This window comes from Anopheles gambiae (assembly GCF_943734735.2).
Source record: "Anopheles gambiae chromosome X unlocalized genomic scaffold, idAnoGambNW_F1_1 X_unloc_1, whole genome shotgun sequence".
Classification (NCBI taxonomy): domain Eukaryota; kingdom Metazoa; phylum Arthropoda; class Insecta; order Diptera; family Culicidae; genus Anopheles; species Anopheles gambiae.
This window is the reverse complement of record NW_026902553.1, coordinates 1265699-1287131: the sequence shown is the minus strand read 5'-3', so window position 1 is coordinate 1287131 and position 21433 is coordinate 1265699.

Here is a 21433-nt window from a genome sequence, read left to right as displayed (position 1 = left end):
TGTCTGCTCATGAATAATAGTGTACCACTCCGGATACAAACTGCATATCATTGAGTGTGTATTCTGTGCGCGCCATATTCAAACTAAGAAGCGGCGCATAGTGCTAGTGTGTATGTGTGCTCATGAATAATTGTGTACCACTCCGGATACAAACCGCATATCATTCAGTGTGTATTCTGTGCGCGCCAAATGAAAACCAATAAGCGGCGCGTAGTGCCAGTGTGAGTGTGCCCATGAATAATAGTGTACCACTCCGGATACAAACCGCATATCATTAAGTGTGTATTCTGTGCGCGCCTTATTGGAAATTACAAGCAGCGCGTAGTGTAAGTGTGCGTGTGTGTGCTCATAAATATTAGTGTACCGCTCCGGATACAAACCGCATATCATTAAGTGTGTATTCTGTGCGCGTCATATTGAAAATTATAAGCGGCGCGTAGTGCCAGTATGTATGTGTGCTCATGAATAATTGTGTACCACTCCGGATACAAACCGCATATCATTTAGTGTGTATTCTGTGCGCGCCATATTCAAACTAATAAGCGGCGCATAGTGCCAGTGTGTATGTGTGCTCATGAATAATTGTGTACCACTCCGGATACAAACCGCATATCATTTAGTGTGTATTCTGTGCGCGCCATATTCAAACTAAGAAGCGGCGCATAGTGCTAGTGTGTATGCGTGCTCATGAATAATTGTGTACCACTCCGGATACAAACTGCATATCATTAAGTGTGTATTCTGTGCGCGCCATATTCAAACTAAGAAGCGGCGCATAGTGCTAGTGTGTATGTGTGCTCATGAATAATAGTGTACCACTCCGGATACAAACTGCATATCATTAAGTGTGTATTCTGTGCGCGCCATATTCAAACTAATAAGCGGCGCATAGTGCTAGTGTGTATGTGTGCTAATGAATAATAGTGTACCACTCCGGATACAAACCGCATATCATTCAGTGTGTATTCTGTACGCGCCATTTTCAAACCAATAAGCGGCGCGTAGTGCCAGTGTGTGAATGTGTGCTCATAAATATTTGTGTACCACTCCGGATACAAACTGCATATCATTAAGTGTGTATTCTGTGCACGCCATATTCAACTAATAAGCGGCGCGTAGTGCCAGTGTGTGTGTGTGCTCATGAATATTAGTGTACCACTCTGGATACAAACCGCATATCATTCAGTGTGTATTCTGTGCGCGCCATATTCAAACTAATAAGCGGCGCGTAGTGCCAGTGTGTGTGTGCTCATGAATAATTGTGTACCACTCCGGATACAAACTGCATATCATTAAGTGTGTATTCTGTGCGCGTCATATTGAAAATTATAAGCAGCGCGTAGTGTAAGTGTGCGTGTGTGTGCTCATAAATAAAAGTGTACCACTCCGGATACAAACCGCATATCATTAAGTGTGTATTCTGTGCGCGCCATATTCAAACTTATAAGCGGCCCGTAGCGCTAGTGTGTATGTGTGCTCATAAATATTAGTGTATCACTCCGGATACAAACCGCATATCATTCAGTGTGTATTCTGTGCACGCTATATTCAAACCAATAAGCGGCGCGTAGTGCCAGTGTGTGAATGTGTGCTCATAAATATTTGTGTACCACTCCGGATACAAACTGCATATCATTCAGTGTGTATTCTGTGCACGCCATATTCAAACTAATAAGCGGCGCGTAGTGCCAGTGTGTGTGTGTGCTCATAAATATTAGTGTACCACTCCGGATACAAACCGCATATCATTCATTGTGTATTCTGTGCACGCCATATTCAAACTAATAAGCGGCGCGTAGCGCTAGTGTGTATGTGTACTCAGAAAAATTAGTGTACCACTCCGGATACAAACTGCATATCATTAAGTGTGTATTCTGTGCACGCCATATTCAAACTTATAAGCTGCGCGTAGTGCCAGTGTGAATGTGTGCTCATGAATAAAAGTGTACCACTCCGGATACAAACCGCATATCATTCAGTGTGTATTCTGTGCGTGTCATATTGAAAATTATAAGCAGCGCGTAGTGTAAGTGTGCGTGCGTGTGCTCATAAATAATTGTGTACCACTCCGGATACAAACCGCATATCATTAAGTGTGTATTCTGTGCGCGCCAAATTAAAACCAATAAGCGGCGCGTAGTGCCAGTGTGTGTATGTGTGCTCATGTATATTAGTGTACCACTCCGGATACAAACCGCATATCATTCAGTGTGTATTCTGTGCACGCTATATTCAAACCAATAAGCGGCGCGTAGTGCCAGTGTGTGTGTGTGCTCATAAATATTTGTGTACCACTCCGGATACAAACCGCATATCATTAAGTGTGTATTCTGTGCACGCCATATTCAAACTAATCAGCGGCGCGTAGTGCCAGTGTGTGTGTGCTCATGAATAATAGTGTACCACTCCGGATACAAACCGCATATCATTAAGTGTGTATTCTGTGCACGCCATATTCAAACTAATAAGCGGCGCGTAGTGCCAGTGTGTATGTATGCTCATGAATAATTGTGTACCACTCCGGATACAAACCGCATATCATTAAGTGTGTATTCTGTGCACGCCATATTCAAACTTATAAGCGGCGCGTAGTGCCAGTGTGTGTGTGTGCTCATAAATATTTGTGTACCACTCCGGATACAAACCGCATATCATTCAGTGTGTATTCTGTGCACGCCATATTCAAACCAATAAGCGGCGCGTAGTGCCAGTGTGTGTGTGCTCATGAATAATAGTGTACCACTCCGGATACAAACCGCATATCATTCAGTGTGTATTCTGTGCGCGCCATATTCAAACCAATAAGCGGCGCATAGTGCCAGTGTGTGTGTGTATTTATAAATATTAGTGTACCACTCCGGATACAAACCGCATATCATTCAGTGTGTATTCTGTGCGCGCCATATTCAAACTTATAAGTGGCGCGTAGCTCTTGTGTGTATGTGTACTCATAAATTTTAGTGTACCACTCTGGATACAAACCGCATATCATTAAGTGTGTATTCTGTGCGCGCCATATTCAAACTAATAAGCGGCGCATAGTGCCAGTGTGTGTATGTGTGCTCATGAATAATAGTGTACCACTCCGGATACAAACTGCATATCATTAAGTGTGTATTATGTGCGCGCCATATTCAAACTAATAAGCGGCGCGTAGTGCCAGTGTGTGTATGTGTGCTCATGTATATTAGTGTACCACTCCGGATACAAACTGCATAAAATTAAGTGTGTATTCTGTGTGCGCCATATTCAAACTAATAAGCAGCGCATAGTGCCAGTGTGTGTGTGCTCATGAATAATAGTGTACCACTCCGGATACAAACCGCATATCATTCAGTGTGTATTCTGTGCGCGCCATATTCAAACCAATAAGCGGCGCATAGTGCCAGTGTGTGTGTGTATTTATAAATATTAGTGTACCACTCCGGATACAAACCGCATATCATTCAGTGTGTATTCTGTGCGCGCCATATTCAAACTTATAAGTGGCGCGTAGCTCTTGTGTGTATGTGTACTCATAAATTTTAGTGTACCACTCTGGATACAAACCGCATATCATTAAGTGTGTATTCTGTGCGCGCCATATTCAAACTAATTAGCGGCGCATAGTGCCAGTGTGTGTGTGTGTGCTCATAAATAATAGTGTACCACTCCGGATACAAACCGCATATCATTCAGTGTGTATTCTGTGCACGCCATATTCAAACCAATAAGCGGCGCGTAGTGCCAGTGTGTGTGTGCTCATGAATAATAGTGTACCACTCCGGATACAAACCGCATATCATTCAGTGTGTATTCTGTGCGCGCCATATTCAAACCAATAAGCGGCGCGTAGTGCCAGTGTGTGTGTGTACTCATAAATATTAGTGTACCACTCCGGATACAAACCGCATATCATTCAGTGTGTATTCTGTGCGCGCCATATTCAAACTTATAAGTGGCGCGTAGCTCTTGTGTGTATGTGTACTCATAAATTTTAGTGTACCACTCTGGATACAAACCGCATATCATTAAGTGTGTATTCTGTGCGCGCCATATTCAAACTAATAAGCGGCGCATAGTGCCAGTGTGTGTGTGTGTGCTCATAAATAATAGTGTACCACTCCGGATACAAACCGCATATCATTCAGTGTGTATTCTGTGCACGCCATATTCAAACCAATAAGCGGCGCGTAGTGCCAGTGTGTGTGTGCTCATGAATAATAGTGTACCACTCCGGATACAAACCGCATATCATTCAGTGTGTATTCTGTGCGCGCCATATTCAAACCAATAAGCGGCGCGTAGTGCCAGTGTGTGTGTGTACTCATAAATATTAGTGTACCACTCCGGATACAAACCGCATATCATTAAGTGTGTATTCTGTGCGCGCCATATTCAAACTAATAAGCGGCGCATAGTGCCAGTGTGTGTATGTGTGCTCATGAATAATAGTGTACCACTCCGGATACAAACTGCATATCATTAAGTGTGTATTCTGTGCGCGCCAAATTCAAACTTACAAGCGGCGCGTAGCGCTAGTGGGTATGTGTGCTCATAAATAATAGTGTACCACTCCGGATACAAACCGCCTATCATTAAGTGTGTATTCTGTGCGCGCCATATTCAAACTAATAAGCGGCGCGTAGTGCCAGTGTGTGTGTGTGTGTATGCTCATGAATGATAGTGTACCACTCCGGATACAAACCGCATATCATTCAGTGTATATTCTGTGCACGCCATATTCAAACCAATAAGCGGCGCGTAGTGCCAGTGTGTGTGTGTGCTCATAAATAATAGTGTACCACTCCGGATACAAACCGCCTATCATTAAGTGTGTATTCTGTGCGCGCCATATTCAAACTAATAAGCGGCGCATAGTGCTAGTGTGTATGTGTGCTCATAAATAATAGTGTACTACTCCGGATACAAACCGCATATCATTAAGTGTGTATTCTGTGCGCGCCATATTCAAACTAATAAGCGGCGCGTAGTGCCAGTGTGTGTATGTGTGCTCATGTATATTAGTGTACCACTCCGGATACAAACCGCATATCATCAAGTGTGTATTCTGTGTGCGCCATATTGAAACTTATAAGCAGCGCGTAGTGCCAGTGTGTGTGTGTGCTCATAAATAATAGTGTACCACTGCGGATACAAACTGCATATAATTAAGTGTGTATTCTGTGAGCGCTATATTCAAACTAATAAGCGGCGCGTAGTGCCAGTGTGTGTATGTGTGCTCATGTATATTAGTGTATCACTCCGGATACAAACTGCATATCATTAAGTGTGTATTATGTGCGCGCCATATTCAAACTTATAAGCGGCGCGTAGTGCCAGTGTGTGTGTGCTCATGAATAATAGTGTACCACTCCGGATACAAACCGCATATAATTAAGTGTGTATTCTGTGCGCGCTATATTCAAACTAATAAGCGGCGCGTAGTGCCAGTGTGTGTGTGTGCTCATGAATATTAGTGTACCACTCTGGATACAAACCGCATATCATTCAGTGTGTATTCTGTGCGCGCCATATTCAAACTAAGAAGCGGCGCATAGTGCTAGTGTGTATGTGTGCTCATGAATAATTGTGTACCACTCCGGATACAAACCGCATATCATTCAGTGTGTATTCTGTGCACGCCATATTCAAACTAATAAGCGGCGCGTAGTGCCAGTGTGTGTATGTGTGCTCATGTATATTAGTGTATCACTCCGGATACAAACTGCATATCATTAAGTGTGTATTCTGTGCGCGCCATATTCAAACTAATAAGCGGCGCGTAGTGCCAGTGTGTGTGTGCTCATGAATAATAGTGTACCACTCCGGATACAAACCGCATATAATTAAGTGTGTATTCTGTGCGCGCTATATTCAAACTAATAAGCGGCGCGTAGTGCCAGTGTGTGTGTGTGCTCATAAATATTGGTGTACCACTCCGGATATAAACCGCATATCATTCATTGTGTATTCTGTGCACGCCATATTCAAACCAATAAGCGGCGCGTAGTGCCAGTGTGTGTGTGCTCATGAATAATAGCGTACCACTCCGGATACAAACCGCATATCATTCATTGTGTATTCTGTGCACGCCATATTCAAACTAATAAGCGGCGCGTAGTGCCAGTGTGTGTATGTGTGCTCATGTATATTAGTGTATCACTCCGGATACAAACTGCATATCATTAAGTGTGTATTATGTGCGCGCCATATTCAAACTTATAAGCGTCGCGTAGCTCTAGTGTGTATGTGTACTCATAAATATTAGTGTACCACTCCGGATACAAACCGCATATCATTAAGTGTGTATTCTGTGCGCGCCATATTCAAACTAATAAGCGGCGCGTAGTGCCAGTGTGTGTGTGTGTGCTCATGAATAATTGTGTACCACTCCGGATACAAACTGCGTATCATTAAGTGTGTATTCTGTGCGCGCCATATTCAAACTAATAAGCGGCGCGTAGCTCTAGTGTGTATGTGTACTCATAAATATTAGTGTACCACTCCGGATACAAACCGCATATCATTAAGTGTGTATTCTGTGCGCGCCATATTCAAACCAATAAGCGGCGCGTAGTGCCAGTGTGTGCTCATAAATATTGGTGTACCACTCCGGATACAAACCGCATATCATTGAGTGTGTATTCTGTGCGCGCCATATTCAAACTAATAAGCAGCGCGTAGCGCTAGTGTGTGTGTCCGTGCTCATGAATAATAGTGTACCACTCCGGATACAAACTGCATATCATTAAGTGTGTATTCTGTGCGCGCCATATTCAAACCAATAAGCGGCGCGTAGTGCCAGTGTGTGTGTGTGTCCTCATAAATATTTGTGTACCACTCCGGATACAAACCGCATATCATTAAGTGTGTATTCTGTGCACGCCATATTTAAACCAATAAGCGGCACGTAGTGCCAGTGTGTGTGTGCTCATGAATAATAGTGTACCACTCCGGATACAAACCGCATATCATTAAGTGTGTATTCTGTGCGCGCCATATTCAAACCAATAAGCGGCGCGTAGTGCCAGTGTGTGTGTGTGTCCTCATAAATATTTGTGTACCACTCCGGATACAAACCGCATATCATTAAGTGTGTATTCTGTGCACGCCATATTTAAACCAATAAGCGGCACGTAGTGCCAGTGTGTGTGTGCTCATGAATAATAGTGTACCACTCCGGATACAAACTGCATATCATTAAGTGTGTATTCTGTGCGCGCCATATTCAAACTTACAAGCGGCGCGTAGCGCTAGTGTATGTGTGTGCTCATAAATATAAGTGTACCACTCCGGATACAAACCGCATATCATTAAGTGTGTATTCTGTGCACGCCATATTCAAACTAATAAGCGGCACGTAGTGCCAGTTTGTGTGTGTGTGTGTTTGCTCATGAATATTAGTGTACCACTCCGGATACAAACCGCATATCATTCAGTGTGTATTCTGTGCGCGCCATATTGAAAATTTTAAGCAGCGCGTAGTGTAAGTAAGCGTGTGTGTGCTCATAAATAAAAGTGTACCACTCCGGATACAAACCGCATATCATTAAGTGTGTATTCTGTGCGCGCCATATTCAAACTAATAAGCGGCGCGTAGCGCTAGTGTGTGTGTGTGCTCATAAATATTAGTGTACCACTCCGGATACAAACTGCATATCATTAAGTGTGTATTCTGTGCGCGCCATATTCAAACTAATAAGCGGCGGGTAGTGCCAGTGTGTATGTGTGCACATGAATAATAGCGTACCACTCCGGATACAAACCGCATATCATTGAGTGTGTATTCTGTGCGCGCCATATTCAAACCAATAAGCGGCGCGTAGTGCCAGTGTGTGTGTGCTCATAAATATTGGTGTACCACTCCGGATACAAACTGCATATCATTAAGTGTGTATTCTGTGCGCGCCATATTCAAACTTACAAGCGGCGCGTAGTGCCAGTGTGTGTGTGTGCTCATAAATATAAGTGTACCACTCCGGATACAAACCGCATATCATTGAGTGTGTATTCTGTGCGCGCCATATTCAAACCAATAAGCGGCGCGTAGTGCCAGTGTGTGTGTGTGTCCTCATAAATATTTGTGTACCACTCCGGATACAAACCGCATATCATTAAGTGTGTATTCTGTGCACGCCATATTTAAACCAATAAGCGGCACGTAGTGCCAGTGTGTGTGTGCTCATGAATAATAGTGTACCACTCCGGATACAAACCGCATATCATTAAGTGTGTATTCTGTGCGCGCCAAATTAAAACCAATAAGCTGCGCGTAGTGCCAGTGTGTGTGTGCTCATGAATAATAGTGTACCACTCCGGATACAAACTGCATATCATTAAGTGTGTATTCTGTGCGCGCCATATTCAAACTTACAAGCGGCGCGTAGCGCTAGTGTATGTGTGTGCTCATAAATATAAGTGTACCACTCCGGATACAAACCGCATATCATTGAGTGTGTATTCTGTGCGCGCCATATTCAAACTTACAAGCGGCGCGTAGCGCTAGTGTATGTGTGTGCTCATAAATATAAGTGTACCACTCCGGATACAAACCGCATATCATTAAGTGTGTATTCTGTGCACGCCATATTTAAACCAATAAGCGGCACGTAGTGCCAGTGTGTGTGTGCTCATGAATAATAGTGTACCACTCCGGATACAAACCGCATATCATTAAGTGTGTATTCTGTGCGCGCCAAATTAAAACCAATAAGCTGCGCGTAGTGCCAGTGTGTGTGTGCTCATGAATAATAGTGTACCACTCCGGATACAAACCGCATATCATTGAGTGTGTATTCTGTGCGCGCCATATTCAAACTAATAAGCAGCGCGTAGTGCCAGTGTGTGTGTACTCATGAATAATAGTGTACCACTCCGGATACAAACTGCATATCATTAAGTGTGTATTCTGTGCGCGCCATATTCAAACTTACAAGCGGCGCGTAGCGCTAGTGTATGTGTGTGCTCATAAATATAAGTGTACCACTCCGGATACAAACCGCATATCATTGAGTGTGTATTCTGTGCGCGCCATATTCAAACCAATAAGCGGCGCGTAGTGCCAGTGTGTGTGTGTGTCCTCATAAATATTTGTGTACCACTCCGGATACAAACCGCATATCATTAAGTGTGTATTCTGTGCACGCCATATTTAAACCAATAAGCGGCACGTAGTGCCAGTGTGTGTGTGCTCATGAATAATAGTGTACCACTCCGGATACAAACCGCATATCATTAAGTGTGTATTCTGTGCGCGCCAAATTAAAACCAATAAGCTGCGCGTAGTGCCAGTGTGTGTGTGCTCATGAATAATAGTGTACCACTCCGGATACAAACCGCATATCATTCAGTGTGTATTCTGTGCGCGCCATATTGAAAATTTTAAGCAGCGCGTAGTGTAAGTAAGCGTGTGTGTGCTCATAAATAAAAGTGTACCACTCCGGATACAAACCGCATATCATTAAGTGTGTATTCTGTGCGCGCCATATTCAAACTAATAAGCGGCGCGTAGCGCTAGTGTGTGTGTGTGCTCATAAATATTAGTGTACCACTCCGGATACAAACTGCATATCATTAAGTGTGTATTCTGTGCGCGCCATATTCAAACTAATAAGCGGCGCGTAGTGCCAGTGTGTGTGTGCTCATGAATAATAGTGTACCACTCCGGATACAAACCGCATATCATTAAGTGTGTATTCTGTGCACGCCATATTCAAACTAATCAGCGGCGCGTAGTGCCAGTGTGTATGTGTGCTCATGAATAAAAGTGTACCACTCCGGATACAAACCGCATATCATTAAGTGTGTATTCTGTGCGCGCCATATTCAAACTAATAAGCGGCACGTAGTGCCAGTGTGTGTGTGTGCTCATGTATATAAGTGTACCACTCAGAATACAAACCGCATATCATTAAGTGTGTATTCTGGGCACGCCATATTCAAACTTATAAGCGGCACGTAGTGCCAGTGTGTGTGTGTGCTCATGTATATAAGTGTACCACTCAGAATACAAACCGCATATCATTAAGTGTGTATTCTGTGCGCGCCAAATTAAAACCAATAAGCTGCGCGTAGTGCCAGTGTGTGTGTGCTCATGAATAATAGTGTACCACTCCGGATACAAACCGCATATCATTCAGTGTGTATTCTGTGCGCGCCATATTGAAAATTTTAAGCAGCGTGTAGTGTAAGTAAGCGTGTGTGTGCTCATAAATAAAAGTGTACCACTCCGGATACAAACCGCATATCATTAAGTGTGTATTCTGTGCGCGCCATATTCAAACTAATAAGCGGCGCGTAGCGCTAGTGTGTGTGTGTGCTCATAAATATTAGTGTACCACTCCGGATACAAACTGCATATCATTAAGTGTGTATTCTGTGCGCGCCATATTCAAACTAATAAGCGGCGCGTAGTGCCAGTGTGTGTGTGCTCATGAATAATAGTGTACCACTCCGGATACAAACCGCATATCATTAAGTGTGTATTCTGGGCACGCCATATTCAAACTTATAAGCGGCGCGTAGTGCCAGTGTGTGTGTGCTCATGTATAATAGTGTACCACTCCGGATACAAACCGCATATCATTAAGTGTGTATTCTGTGCGCGCCATATTCAAACCAATAAGCGGCGCGTAGCTCTAGTGTGTATGTGTGCTCATGAATAATAGTGTACCACTCCGGATACAAACCGCATATCATTAAGTGTGTATTCTGTGCACGCCATATTCAAACTTATAAGCGGCACGTAGTGCCAGTGTGTGAATGTGTGCTCATAAATATTTGTGTACCACTCCGGATACAAACTGCATATCATTAAGTGTGTATTCTGTGCGCGCCATATTCAAACTTATAAGCGGCGCGTAGCGCTAGTGTGTATGTGTACTCAAAAATATTAGTGTACCACTCCGGATACAAACTGCATATCATTCAGTGTGTATTCTGTGCACGCCATATTCAAACCAATAAGCGGCGCGTAGTGCCAGCGTGTGTGTGCTCATGAATAATAGTGTATCACTCCGGATACAAACCGCATATCATTCAGTGTGTATTCTGTGCACGCCATATTCAAACTTATAAGCGGCACGTAGTGCCAGTGTGTGAATGTGTGCTCATAAATATTAGTGTACCACTCCGGATACAAACTGCATATCATTAAGTGTGTATTCTGTGCGCGTCATATTGAAAATTATAAGCAGCGCGTAGTGTAAGTGAGCGTGTGTGCTCATAAATATTAGTCTACCACTCCGGATACAAACCGCATATCATTAAGTGTGTATTCTGTGCACGCCATATTCAAACTTATAAGCGGCACGTAGTGCCAGTGTGTGAATGTGTGCTCATAAATATTAGTGTACCACTCCGGATACAAACTGCATATCATTAAGTGTGTATTCTGTGCGCGCCATATTCAAACTTATAAGCGGCGCGTAGCGCTAGTGTGTATGTGTACTCAAAAATATAAGTGTACCACTCCGGATACAAACTGCATATCATTCAGTGTGTATTCTGTGCACGCCATATTCAAACTTATAAGCGGCACGTAGTGCCAGTGTGTGAATGTGTGCTCATAAATATTAGTGTACCACTCCGGATACAAACTGCATATCATTAAGTGTGTATTCTGTGCGCGCCATATTCAAACTTATAAGCGGCGCGTAGCGCTAGTGTGTATGTGTACTCAAAAATATTAGTGTACCACTCCGGAAGCAAACTGCATATCATTCAGTGTGTATTCTGTGCACGCCATATTCAAACCAATAAGCGGCGCGTAGTGCCAGCGTGTGTGTGCTCATGAATAATAGTGTATCACTCCGGATACAAACCGCATATCATTCAGTGTGTATTCTGTGCACGCCATATTCAAACTTATAAGCGGCACGTAGTGCCAGTGTGTGAATGTGTGCTCATAAATATAAGTGTACCACTCCGGATACAAACTGCATATCATTAAGTGTGTATTCTGTGCGCGTCATATTGAAAATTATAAGCAGCGCGTAGTGTAAGTGTGTGTGTGTGTGCTCATAAATAAAAGTGTACCACTCCGGATACAAACCGCATATCATTAAGTGTGTATTCTGTGCGCGCCATATTCAAACTAATAAGCGGCGCGTAGCTCTAGTGTGTATGTGTGCTCATGAATAATTGTGTACCACTCCGGATACAAACTGCATATCATTAAGTGTGTATTCTGTGCACGCCATATTCAAACTTATAAGCGGCACGTAGTGCCAGTGTGTGAATGTGTGCTCATAAATATTAGTGTACCACTCCGGATACAAACTGCATATCATTAAGTGTGTATTCTGTGCGCGTCATATTGAAAATTATAAGCAGCGCGTAGTGTAAGTGAGCGTGTGTGCTCATAAATATTAGTGTACCACTCCGGATACAAACCGCATATCATTAAGTGTGTATTCTGTGCGCGCCATATTGAAAATTATAAGCAGCGCGTAGTGTCTGTGTGTATGTGTGCGTGTGTGTGCTTATAAATAATAGTGTACCACTCCAAATACAAACAGCATATCATTAAGTGTGTATTCTGTGCACGCCATATTCAAACTAATAAGCGGCGCGTCGTGTCAGTGTGTATGTGTGCTCATAAATATTAGTGTACCACTCCGGATACAAACCGCATATCATTAAGTGTGTATTCTGTGCGCGCCATATTCAAACTTATAAGCGGCGCGTAGTGCCAGTGTGTGTGTGCTCATGTATAATAGTGTACCACTCCGGATACAAACCGCATATCATTAAGTGTGTATTCTGTGCGCGCCATATTCAAACTAATAAGCGGCGCATAGCTCTAGTGTGTATGTGTACTCATAAATATTAGTGTACCACTCCGGATACAAACCGCATATCATTAAGTGTGTATTCTGTGCGCGCCATATTCAAACTAATAAGCGGCGCGTAGCTCTAGTGTGTATGTGTACTCATAAATATTAGTGTACCACTCCGGATACAAACCGCATATCATTAAGTGTGTATTCTGTGCACGCCATATTCAAACCAATAAGCGGCGCGTAGTGCCAGTGTGTGTGTGTGATCATGAATAATAGTGTACTACTCCGGATACAAACCGCATATCATTAAGTGTGTAATCTGTGCGCGCCATATTCAAACTAATAAGCGGCGCGTAGTGCCAGTGTGTGTATGTGTGCTCATGTATAATAGTGTACCACTCCGGATACAAACCGCATATCATTAAGTGTGTATTCTGTGCGCGCCATATTCAAACTAATAAGCGGCGCGTAGTGCCAGTGTGTGTGTGCTCATGAATAATAGTGTACCACTCCGGATACAAACCGCATATCATTCAGTGTGTATTCTGTGCGCGCCATATTCAAACTAATAAGCGGCGCGTAGCTCTAGTGTGTATGTGTACTCATAAATATTAGTGTACCACTCCGGATACAAACCGCATATCATTAAGTGTGTATTCTGTGCGCGCCATATTCAAACTAATAAGCGGCGCGTAGCTCTAGTGTGTATGTGTACTCATAAATATTAGTGTACCACTCCGGATACAAACCGCATATCATTAAGTGTGTATTCTGTGCACGCCATATTCAAACCAATAAGCGGCGCGTAGTGCCAGTGTGTGTGTGTGCTCATGAATAATAGTGTACTACTCCGGATACAAACCGCATATCATTAAGTGTGTATTCTGTGCTCACCAAATTCAAACTAATAAGCGGCGCGTAGTGCCAGTGTGTGTATGTGTGCTCATGTATAATAGTGTACCACTCCGGATACAAACCGCATATCATTCAGTGTGTATTCTGTGCGCGCCATATTCAAACTAATAAGCGGCGCGTAGCTCTAGTGTGTATGTGTACTCATAAATATTAGTGTACCACTCCGGATACAAACCGCATATCATTAAGTGTGTATTCTGTGCGCGCCATATTCAAACTAATAAGCGGCGCGTAGCTCTAGTGTGTATGTGTACTCATAAATATTAGTGTACCACTCCGGATACAAACCGCATATCATTAAGTGTGTATTCTGTGCACGCCATATTCAAACCAATAAGCGGCGCGTAGTGCCAGTGTGTGTGTGTGCTCATGAATAATAGTGTACTACTCCGGATACAAACCGCATATCATTAAGTGTGTATTCTGTGCTCACCAAATTCAAACTAATAAGCGGCGCGTAGTGCCAGTGTGTGTATGTGTGCTCATGTATAATAGTGTACCACTCCGGATACAAACCGCATATCATTAAGTGTGTATTCTGTGCACGCCATATTCAAACTTATAAGCGGCGCGTAGTGCCAGTGTGTGTATGTGTGCTCATGAATATTAGTGTACCACTCCGGATACAAACTGCATATCATTAAGTGAGTATTCTGTGCACGCCATATTCAAACTAATAAGCGGCGCGTCGTGTCAGTGTGTGTGTGTGCTCATAAATATTTGTGTACCACTCCGGATACAAACCGCATATCATTAAGTGTGTATTCTGTGCGCGCCATATTCAATCTAATAAGCGGCGCGTAGTGCCAGTGTGTGTGTGCTCATGTATAATAGTGTACCACTCCGGATACAAACCGCATATCATTAAGTGTGTATTCTGTGCGCGCCATATTCAAACTAATAAGCGGCGCGTAGCTCTAGTGTGTATGTGTGCTCATAAATATTAGTGTACCACTCCGGATACAAACCGCATATCATTAAGTGTGTATTCTGTGCGCGCCATATTCAAACAAATAAGCGGCGCATAGTGCCAGTGTGTGTGTGTCCTCATAAATATAAGTGTACCACTCCGGATACAAACCGCATATCATTCAGTGTGTATTCTGTGCGCGCCATATTCAAACTTATAAGCGGCGCGTAGTGCCAGTGTGTGTATGTGTGCTCATGTATATTAGTGTACCACTCCGGATACAAACTGCATATCATTCAGTGTGTATTCTGTGCGCGCCATATTGAAAATTATAAGCAGCGCGTAGTGCCAGTGTGTGTGTGCTCATGAATAATAGTGTATCACTCCGGATACAAACCGCATATCATTCAGTGTGTATTCTGTGCACGCCATATTCAAACTTATAAGCGGCACGTAGTGCCAGTGTGTGAATGTGTGCTCATAAATATTTGTGTACCACTCCGGATACAAACTGCATATCATTAAGTGTGTATTCTGTGCGCGTCATATTGAAAATTATAAGCAGCGCGTAGTGTAAGTGTGTGTGTGTGTGCTCATAAATATTAGTGTACCACTCCGGATACAAACTGCATATCATTAAGTGTGTATTCTGTGCACGCCATATTCAAACTAATAAGCGGCGCATAGTGCTAGTGTGTATGTGTGCTCATGAATAATTGTGTACCACTCCGGATACAAACTGCATAACATTTACGTGTGTATTCTGTGCGCGCCATATTCAAACCAATAAGCGGCGCGTAGTGCCAGTGTTTGTGTGTGCTCATAAATATTTGTGTACCACTCCGGATACAAACCGCATATCATTAAGTGTGTATTCTGTGCACGCCATATTCAAACTAATAAGCGGCGCGTAGTGCTAGTGTGTGTGTGTGCTCATGAATATAAGTGTACCACTCCGGATACAAACTGCATATCATTAAGTGTGTATTCTGTGCGCGCCATATTGAAATTTATAAGCGGCGCGTAGTGCCAGTGTGTGTGTATGCTCATAAATATTTGTGTACCACTCCGGATACAAACTGCATATCATTAAGTGTGTATTCTGTGCACGCCATATTCAAACTAATAAGCGGTGCGTAGTGCCAGTGTGTGTGTGTGCTCATGAATATTAGTGTACCACTCCGGATACAAACTGCATATCATTCAGTGTGTATTCTGTGCACGCCATATTCAAACTAATAAGCGGCGCGTAGTGCCAGTGTGTGTGTGTGCTCATGAATATAAGTGTACCACTCCGGATACAAACTGCATATCATTAAGTGTGTATTCTGTGCGCGCCATATTCAAACTTATAAGCGGCACGTAGCGCTAGTGTGTATGGGTACTCAAAAATATTAGTGTACCACTCCGGATACAAACTGCATATCATTAAGTGTGTATTCTGTGCACGCCATATTCAAACTAATAAGCGGCGCGTAGTGCCAGTGTGTGTGTGTGCTCATGAATATTAGTGTACCACTCCGGATACAAACTGCATATCATTAAGTGTGTATTCTGTGCACGCCATATTCAAACTTATAAGCGGCACGTAGTGCCAGTGTGTGAATGTGTGCTCATAAATATTAGTGTACCACTCCGGATACAAACTGCATATCATTAAGTGTGTATTCTGTGCACGCCATATTCAAACTTATAAGCGGCACGTAGTGCCAGTGTGTGAATGTGTGCTCATAAATATTAGTGTACCACTCCGGATACAAACTGCATATCATTTAGTGTGTATTCTGTGCACGCCATATTCAAACTAATAAGCGGCGCGTAGTGCCAGTGTGAGTGTGTGCTCATGAATATTAGTGTACCACTCCGGATACAAACTGCATATCATTAAGTGTGTATTCTGTGCACGCCATATTCAAACTTATAAGCGGCTCGTAGTGCCAGAATGTGAATGTGTGCTCATAAATATTAGTGTACCACTCCGGATACAAACTGCATATCATTCAGTGTGTATTCTGTGCACGCCATTTTCAAACCAATAAGCGGCACGTAGTGCCAGTGTGTGAATGTGTGCTCATGAATAATCGTGTACCACTCCGGATACAAACTGCATATCATTAAGTGTGTATTCTGTGCACGCCATATTCAAACTTATAAGCGGCACGTAGTGCCAGTGTGTGAATGTGTGCTCATAAATATTAGTGTACCACTCCGGATACAAACTGCATATCATTAAGTGTGTATTCTGTGCACGCCATATTCAAACTTATAAGCGGCACGTAGTGCCAGTGTGTGAATGTGTGCTCATAAATATTAGTGTACCACTCCGGATACAAACTGCATATCATTCAGTGTGTATTCTGTGCGCGCCATATTCAAACTAAGAAGCGGCGCATAGTGCTAGTGTGTATGTGTGCTCATAAATATTAGTGTACCACTCCGGATACAAACTGCATATCATTAAGTGTGTATTCTGTGCGCGCCATATTCAAACTAAGAATCGGCGCATAGTGCTAGTGTGTATGTGTGCTCATAAATATTAGTGTACCACTCCGGATACAAACTGCATATCATTAAGTGTGTATTCTGTGCGCGCCATATTCAAACTAAGAAGCGGCGCATAGTGCTAGTGTGTATGTGTGCTCATGAATAATAGTGTATCACTCCGGATACAAACTGCATATCATTCAGTGTGTATTATGTGCGCGCCATATTCAAACTAAGAAGCGGCGCATAGCTCTAGTGTGTATGTGTGCTCATGAATAATAGTGTATCACTCCGGATACAAACCGCATATCATTAAGTGTGTATTCTGTGCGCGCCATATTCAAACTAATAAGCGGCGCGTGAATAATTGTGTACCACTCCGGATACAAACCGCATATCATTAAGTGTGTATTCTGTGCGCGCCATATTCAAACTAAGAAGCGGCGCATAGTGCTAGTGTGTATGTGTGCTCATGAATAATTGTGTACCACTCCGGATACAAACTGCATATCATTAAGTGTGTATTCTGTGCGCGCCATATTCAAACTAATAAGCGGCACGTAGTGCTAGTCTGTATGTGTGCTCATGAATAATAGTGTATCACTCCGGATACAAACTGCATATCATTAAGTGTGTATTCTGTGCACGCCATATTGAAAATTATAAGCAGCGCGTAGTGTAAGTGTGCGTGTGTGTGCTCATAAATAAAAGTGTACCACTCCGGATACAAACTGCATATCATTAAGTGTGTATTCTGTGCGCGCCATATTCAAACTTATAAGCGGCACGTAGTGCCAGTGTGTGTGTGCTCATGAATAATAGTGTACCACTCCGGATACAAACCGCATATCATTAAGTGTGTATTCTGTGCGCGCCATATTCAAACCAATAAGCGGCTCGTAGTGCCAGTGTGTGTGTGCTCATGAATAATAGTGTACCACTCCGGATACAAACTGCATATCATTAAGTGTGTATTCTGTGCGCGCCATATTCAAACTAAGAAGCGTCGCGTCGTGTCAGTGTGTGTGTGTGTGCTCATAAATATTTGTGTACCACTCCGGATACAAACCGCATATCATTAAGTGTGTATTCTGTGCACGCCATATTCAAACTTATAAGCGGCGCGTAGTGCCAGTGTGTGTGTGCTCATGTATAATAGTGTACCACTCCGGATACAAACTGCATATCATTAAGTGTGTATTCTGTGCGCGCCATATTCAAACTTATAAGCGGCGCGTCGTGTCAGTGTGTGTGTGTGTGCTCATAAATATTTGTGTACCACTCCGGATACAAACCGCATATCATTAAGTGTGTATTCTGTGCGCGCCATATTCAAACTAATAAGCGGCGCGTAGTGCTAGTGTGTTTGTGTGCTCATGAATAATTGTGTACCACTCCGGATACAAACTGCATATCATTAAGTGTGTATTCTGTGCGCGCCATATTCAAACTTATAAGCGGCACGTAGTGCCAGTGTGTGTGTGCTCATGAATAATAGTGTACCACTCCGGATACAAACCGCATATCATTAAGTGTGTATTCTGTGCGCGCCATATTCAAACCAATAAGCGGCTCGTAGTGCCAGTGTGTGTGTGCTCATGAATAATTGTGTACCACTCCGGATACAAACTGCATATCATTAAGTGTGTATTCTGTGCGCGCCATATTCAAACTAAGAAGCGTCGCGTCGTGTCAGTGTGTGTGTGTGCTCATAAATATTTGTGTACCACTCCGGATACAAACCGCGTATCATTAAGTGTGTATTCTGTGCACGCCATATTCAAACTTATAAGCGGCGCGTAGTGCCAGTGTGTGTGTGCTCATGTATAATAGTGTACCACTCCGGATACAAACCGCATATCATTAAGTGTGTATTCTGTGCGCGCCATATTCAAACTAATAAGCGGCGCGTAGCTCTAGTGTGTATGTGTACTCATAAATATTAGTGTACCACTCCGGATACAAACCGCATATCATTCAGTGTGTATTCTGTGCACGCCATATTCAAACCAATAAGCGGCGCGTAGTGCCAGTGTGTGTGTGTGCTCATGAATAATAGTGTACCACTCCGGATACAAACTGCATATCATTAAGTGTGTATTCTTTGCACGCCATATTCAAACCAATAAGCGGCTCGTAGTGCCAGTGTGTGTGTGCTCATGAATAATTGTGTACCACTCCGGATACAAACTGCATATCATTAAGTGTGTATTCTGTGCGCGCCATATTCAAACTAAGAAGCGTCGCGTCGTGTCAGTGTGTGTGTGTGCTCATAAATATTTGTGTACCACTCCGGATACAAACCGCGTATCATTAAGTGTGTATTCTGTGCACGCCATATTCAAACTTATAAGCGGCGCGTAGTGCCAGTGTGTGTGTGCTCATGTATAATAGTGTACCACTCCGGATACAAACCGCATATCATTAAGTGTGTATTCTGTGCGCGCCATATTCAAACTAATAAGCGGCGCGTAGCTCTAGTGTGTATGTGTACTCATAAATATTAGTGTACCACTCCGGATACAAACCGCATATCATTCAGTGTGTATTCTGTGCACGCCATATTCAAACCAATAAGCGGCGCGTAGTGCCAGTGTGTGTGTGTGCTCATGTATATTAGTGTACCACTCCGGATACAAACTGCATATCATTAAGTGTGTATTCTTTGCACGCCATATTCAAACTTATAAGCGGCGCGTAGTGCCAGTGTGTGTGTGTGCTCATCAATATTAGTGTACCACTCCGGATACAAACTGCATATCATTAAGTGTGTATTCTGTGCACGCCATATTCAAACCAGTAAGCGGCGCGTAGTGCCAGTGTGTGTGTGTGCTCATGAATATTAGTGTACCACTCCGGATACAAACTGCATATCATTAAGTGAGTATTCTGTGCGCGCCATATTCAAACTTATAAGCGGCGCGTCGTGTCAGTGTGTGTGTGTGTGCTCATAAATATTTGTGTACCACTCCGGATACAAACCGCATATCATTAAGTGTGTATTCTGTGCGCGCCATATTCAAACTTATAAGCGGCGCATAGTGCTAGTGTGTGTGTGTGCTCATGAATAATAGTGTACCACTCCGGATACAAACCGCATATCAGTAAGTGTGTATTCTGTGCGCGCCATATTCAAACTTATAAGCGGCGCGTAGTGCCAGTGTGTGTGTGTGCTCAACAATATTAGTGTACCACTCCGGATACAAACTGCATATCATTAAGTGTGTATTCTGTGCACGCCATATTCAAACTTATAAGCGGCGCGTAGTGCCAGTGTGTGTGTGTGCTCATGAATATTAGTGTACCACTCCGGATACAAACTGCATATCATTAAGTGTGTATTCTGTGCGCGCCATATTCAAACTAATAAGCGGCGCGTAGCTCTAGTGTGTATGTGTACTCATTAATATTAGTGTACCACTCCGTATACAAACTGCATATCATTAAGTGTGTATTCTGTGCGCGCCATATTCAAACTTATAAGCGGCGCGTCGTGTCAGTGTGTGTGTGTGCTCATAAATATTTGTGTACCACTCCGGATACAAACCGCATATCATTAAGTGTGTATTCTGTGCACGCCATATTCAAACTTATAAGCGGCGCGTAGTGCCAGTGTGTGTGTGCTCATGTATAATAGTGTACCACTCCGGATACAAACCGCATATCATTAAGTGTGTATTCTGTGCGCGCCATATTCAAACTAATAAGCGGCGCGTAGCTCTAGTGTGTATGTGTACTCATTAATATTAGTGTACCACTCCGTATACAAACTGCATATCATTAAGTGTGTATTCTGTGCGCGCCATATTCAAACTTATAAGCGGCGCGTCGTGTCAGTGTGTGTGTGTGCTCATAAATATTTGTGTACCACTCCGGATACAAACCGCATATCATTAAGTGTGTATTCTGTGCACGCCATATTCAAACTTATAAGCGGCGCGTAGTGCCAGTGTGTGTGTGCTCATGTATAATAGTGTACCACTCCGGATACAAACCGCATATCATTAAGTGTGTATTCTGTGCGCGCCATATTCAAACTAATAAGCGGCGCGTAGCTCTAGTGTGTATGTGTACTCATAAATATTAGTGTACCACTCCGGATACAAACCGCATATCATTCAGTGTGTATTCTGTGCACGCCATATTCAAACCAATAAGCGGCGCGTAGTGCCAGTGTGTGTGTGTGCTCATGTATATTAGTGTACCACTCCGGATACAAACTGCATATCATTAAGTGTGTATTCTTTGCACGCCATATTCAAACTTATAAGCGGCGCGTAGTGCCAGTGTGTGTGTGTGCTCATCAATATTAGTGTACCACTCCGGATACAAACTGCATATCATTAAGTGTGTATTCTGT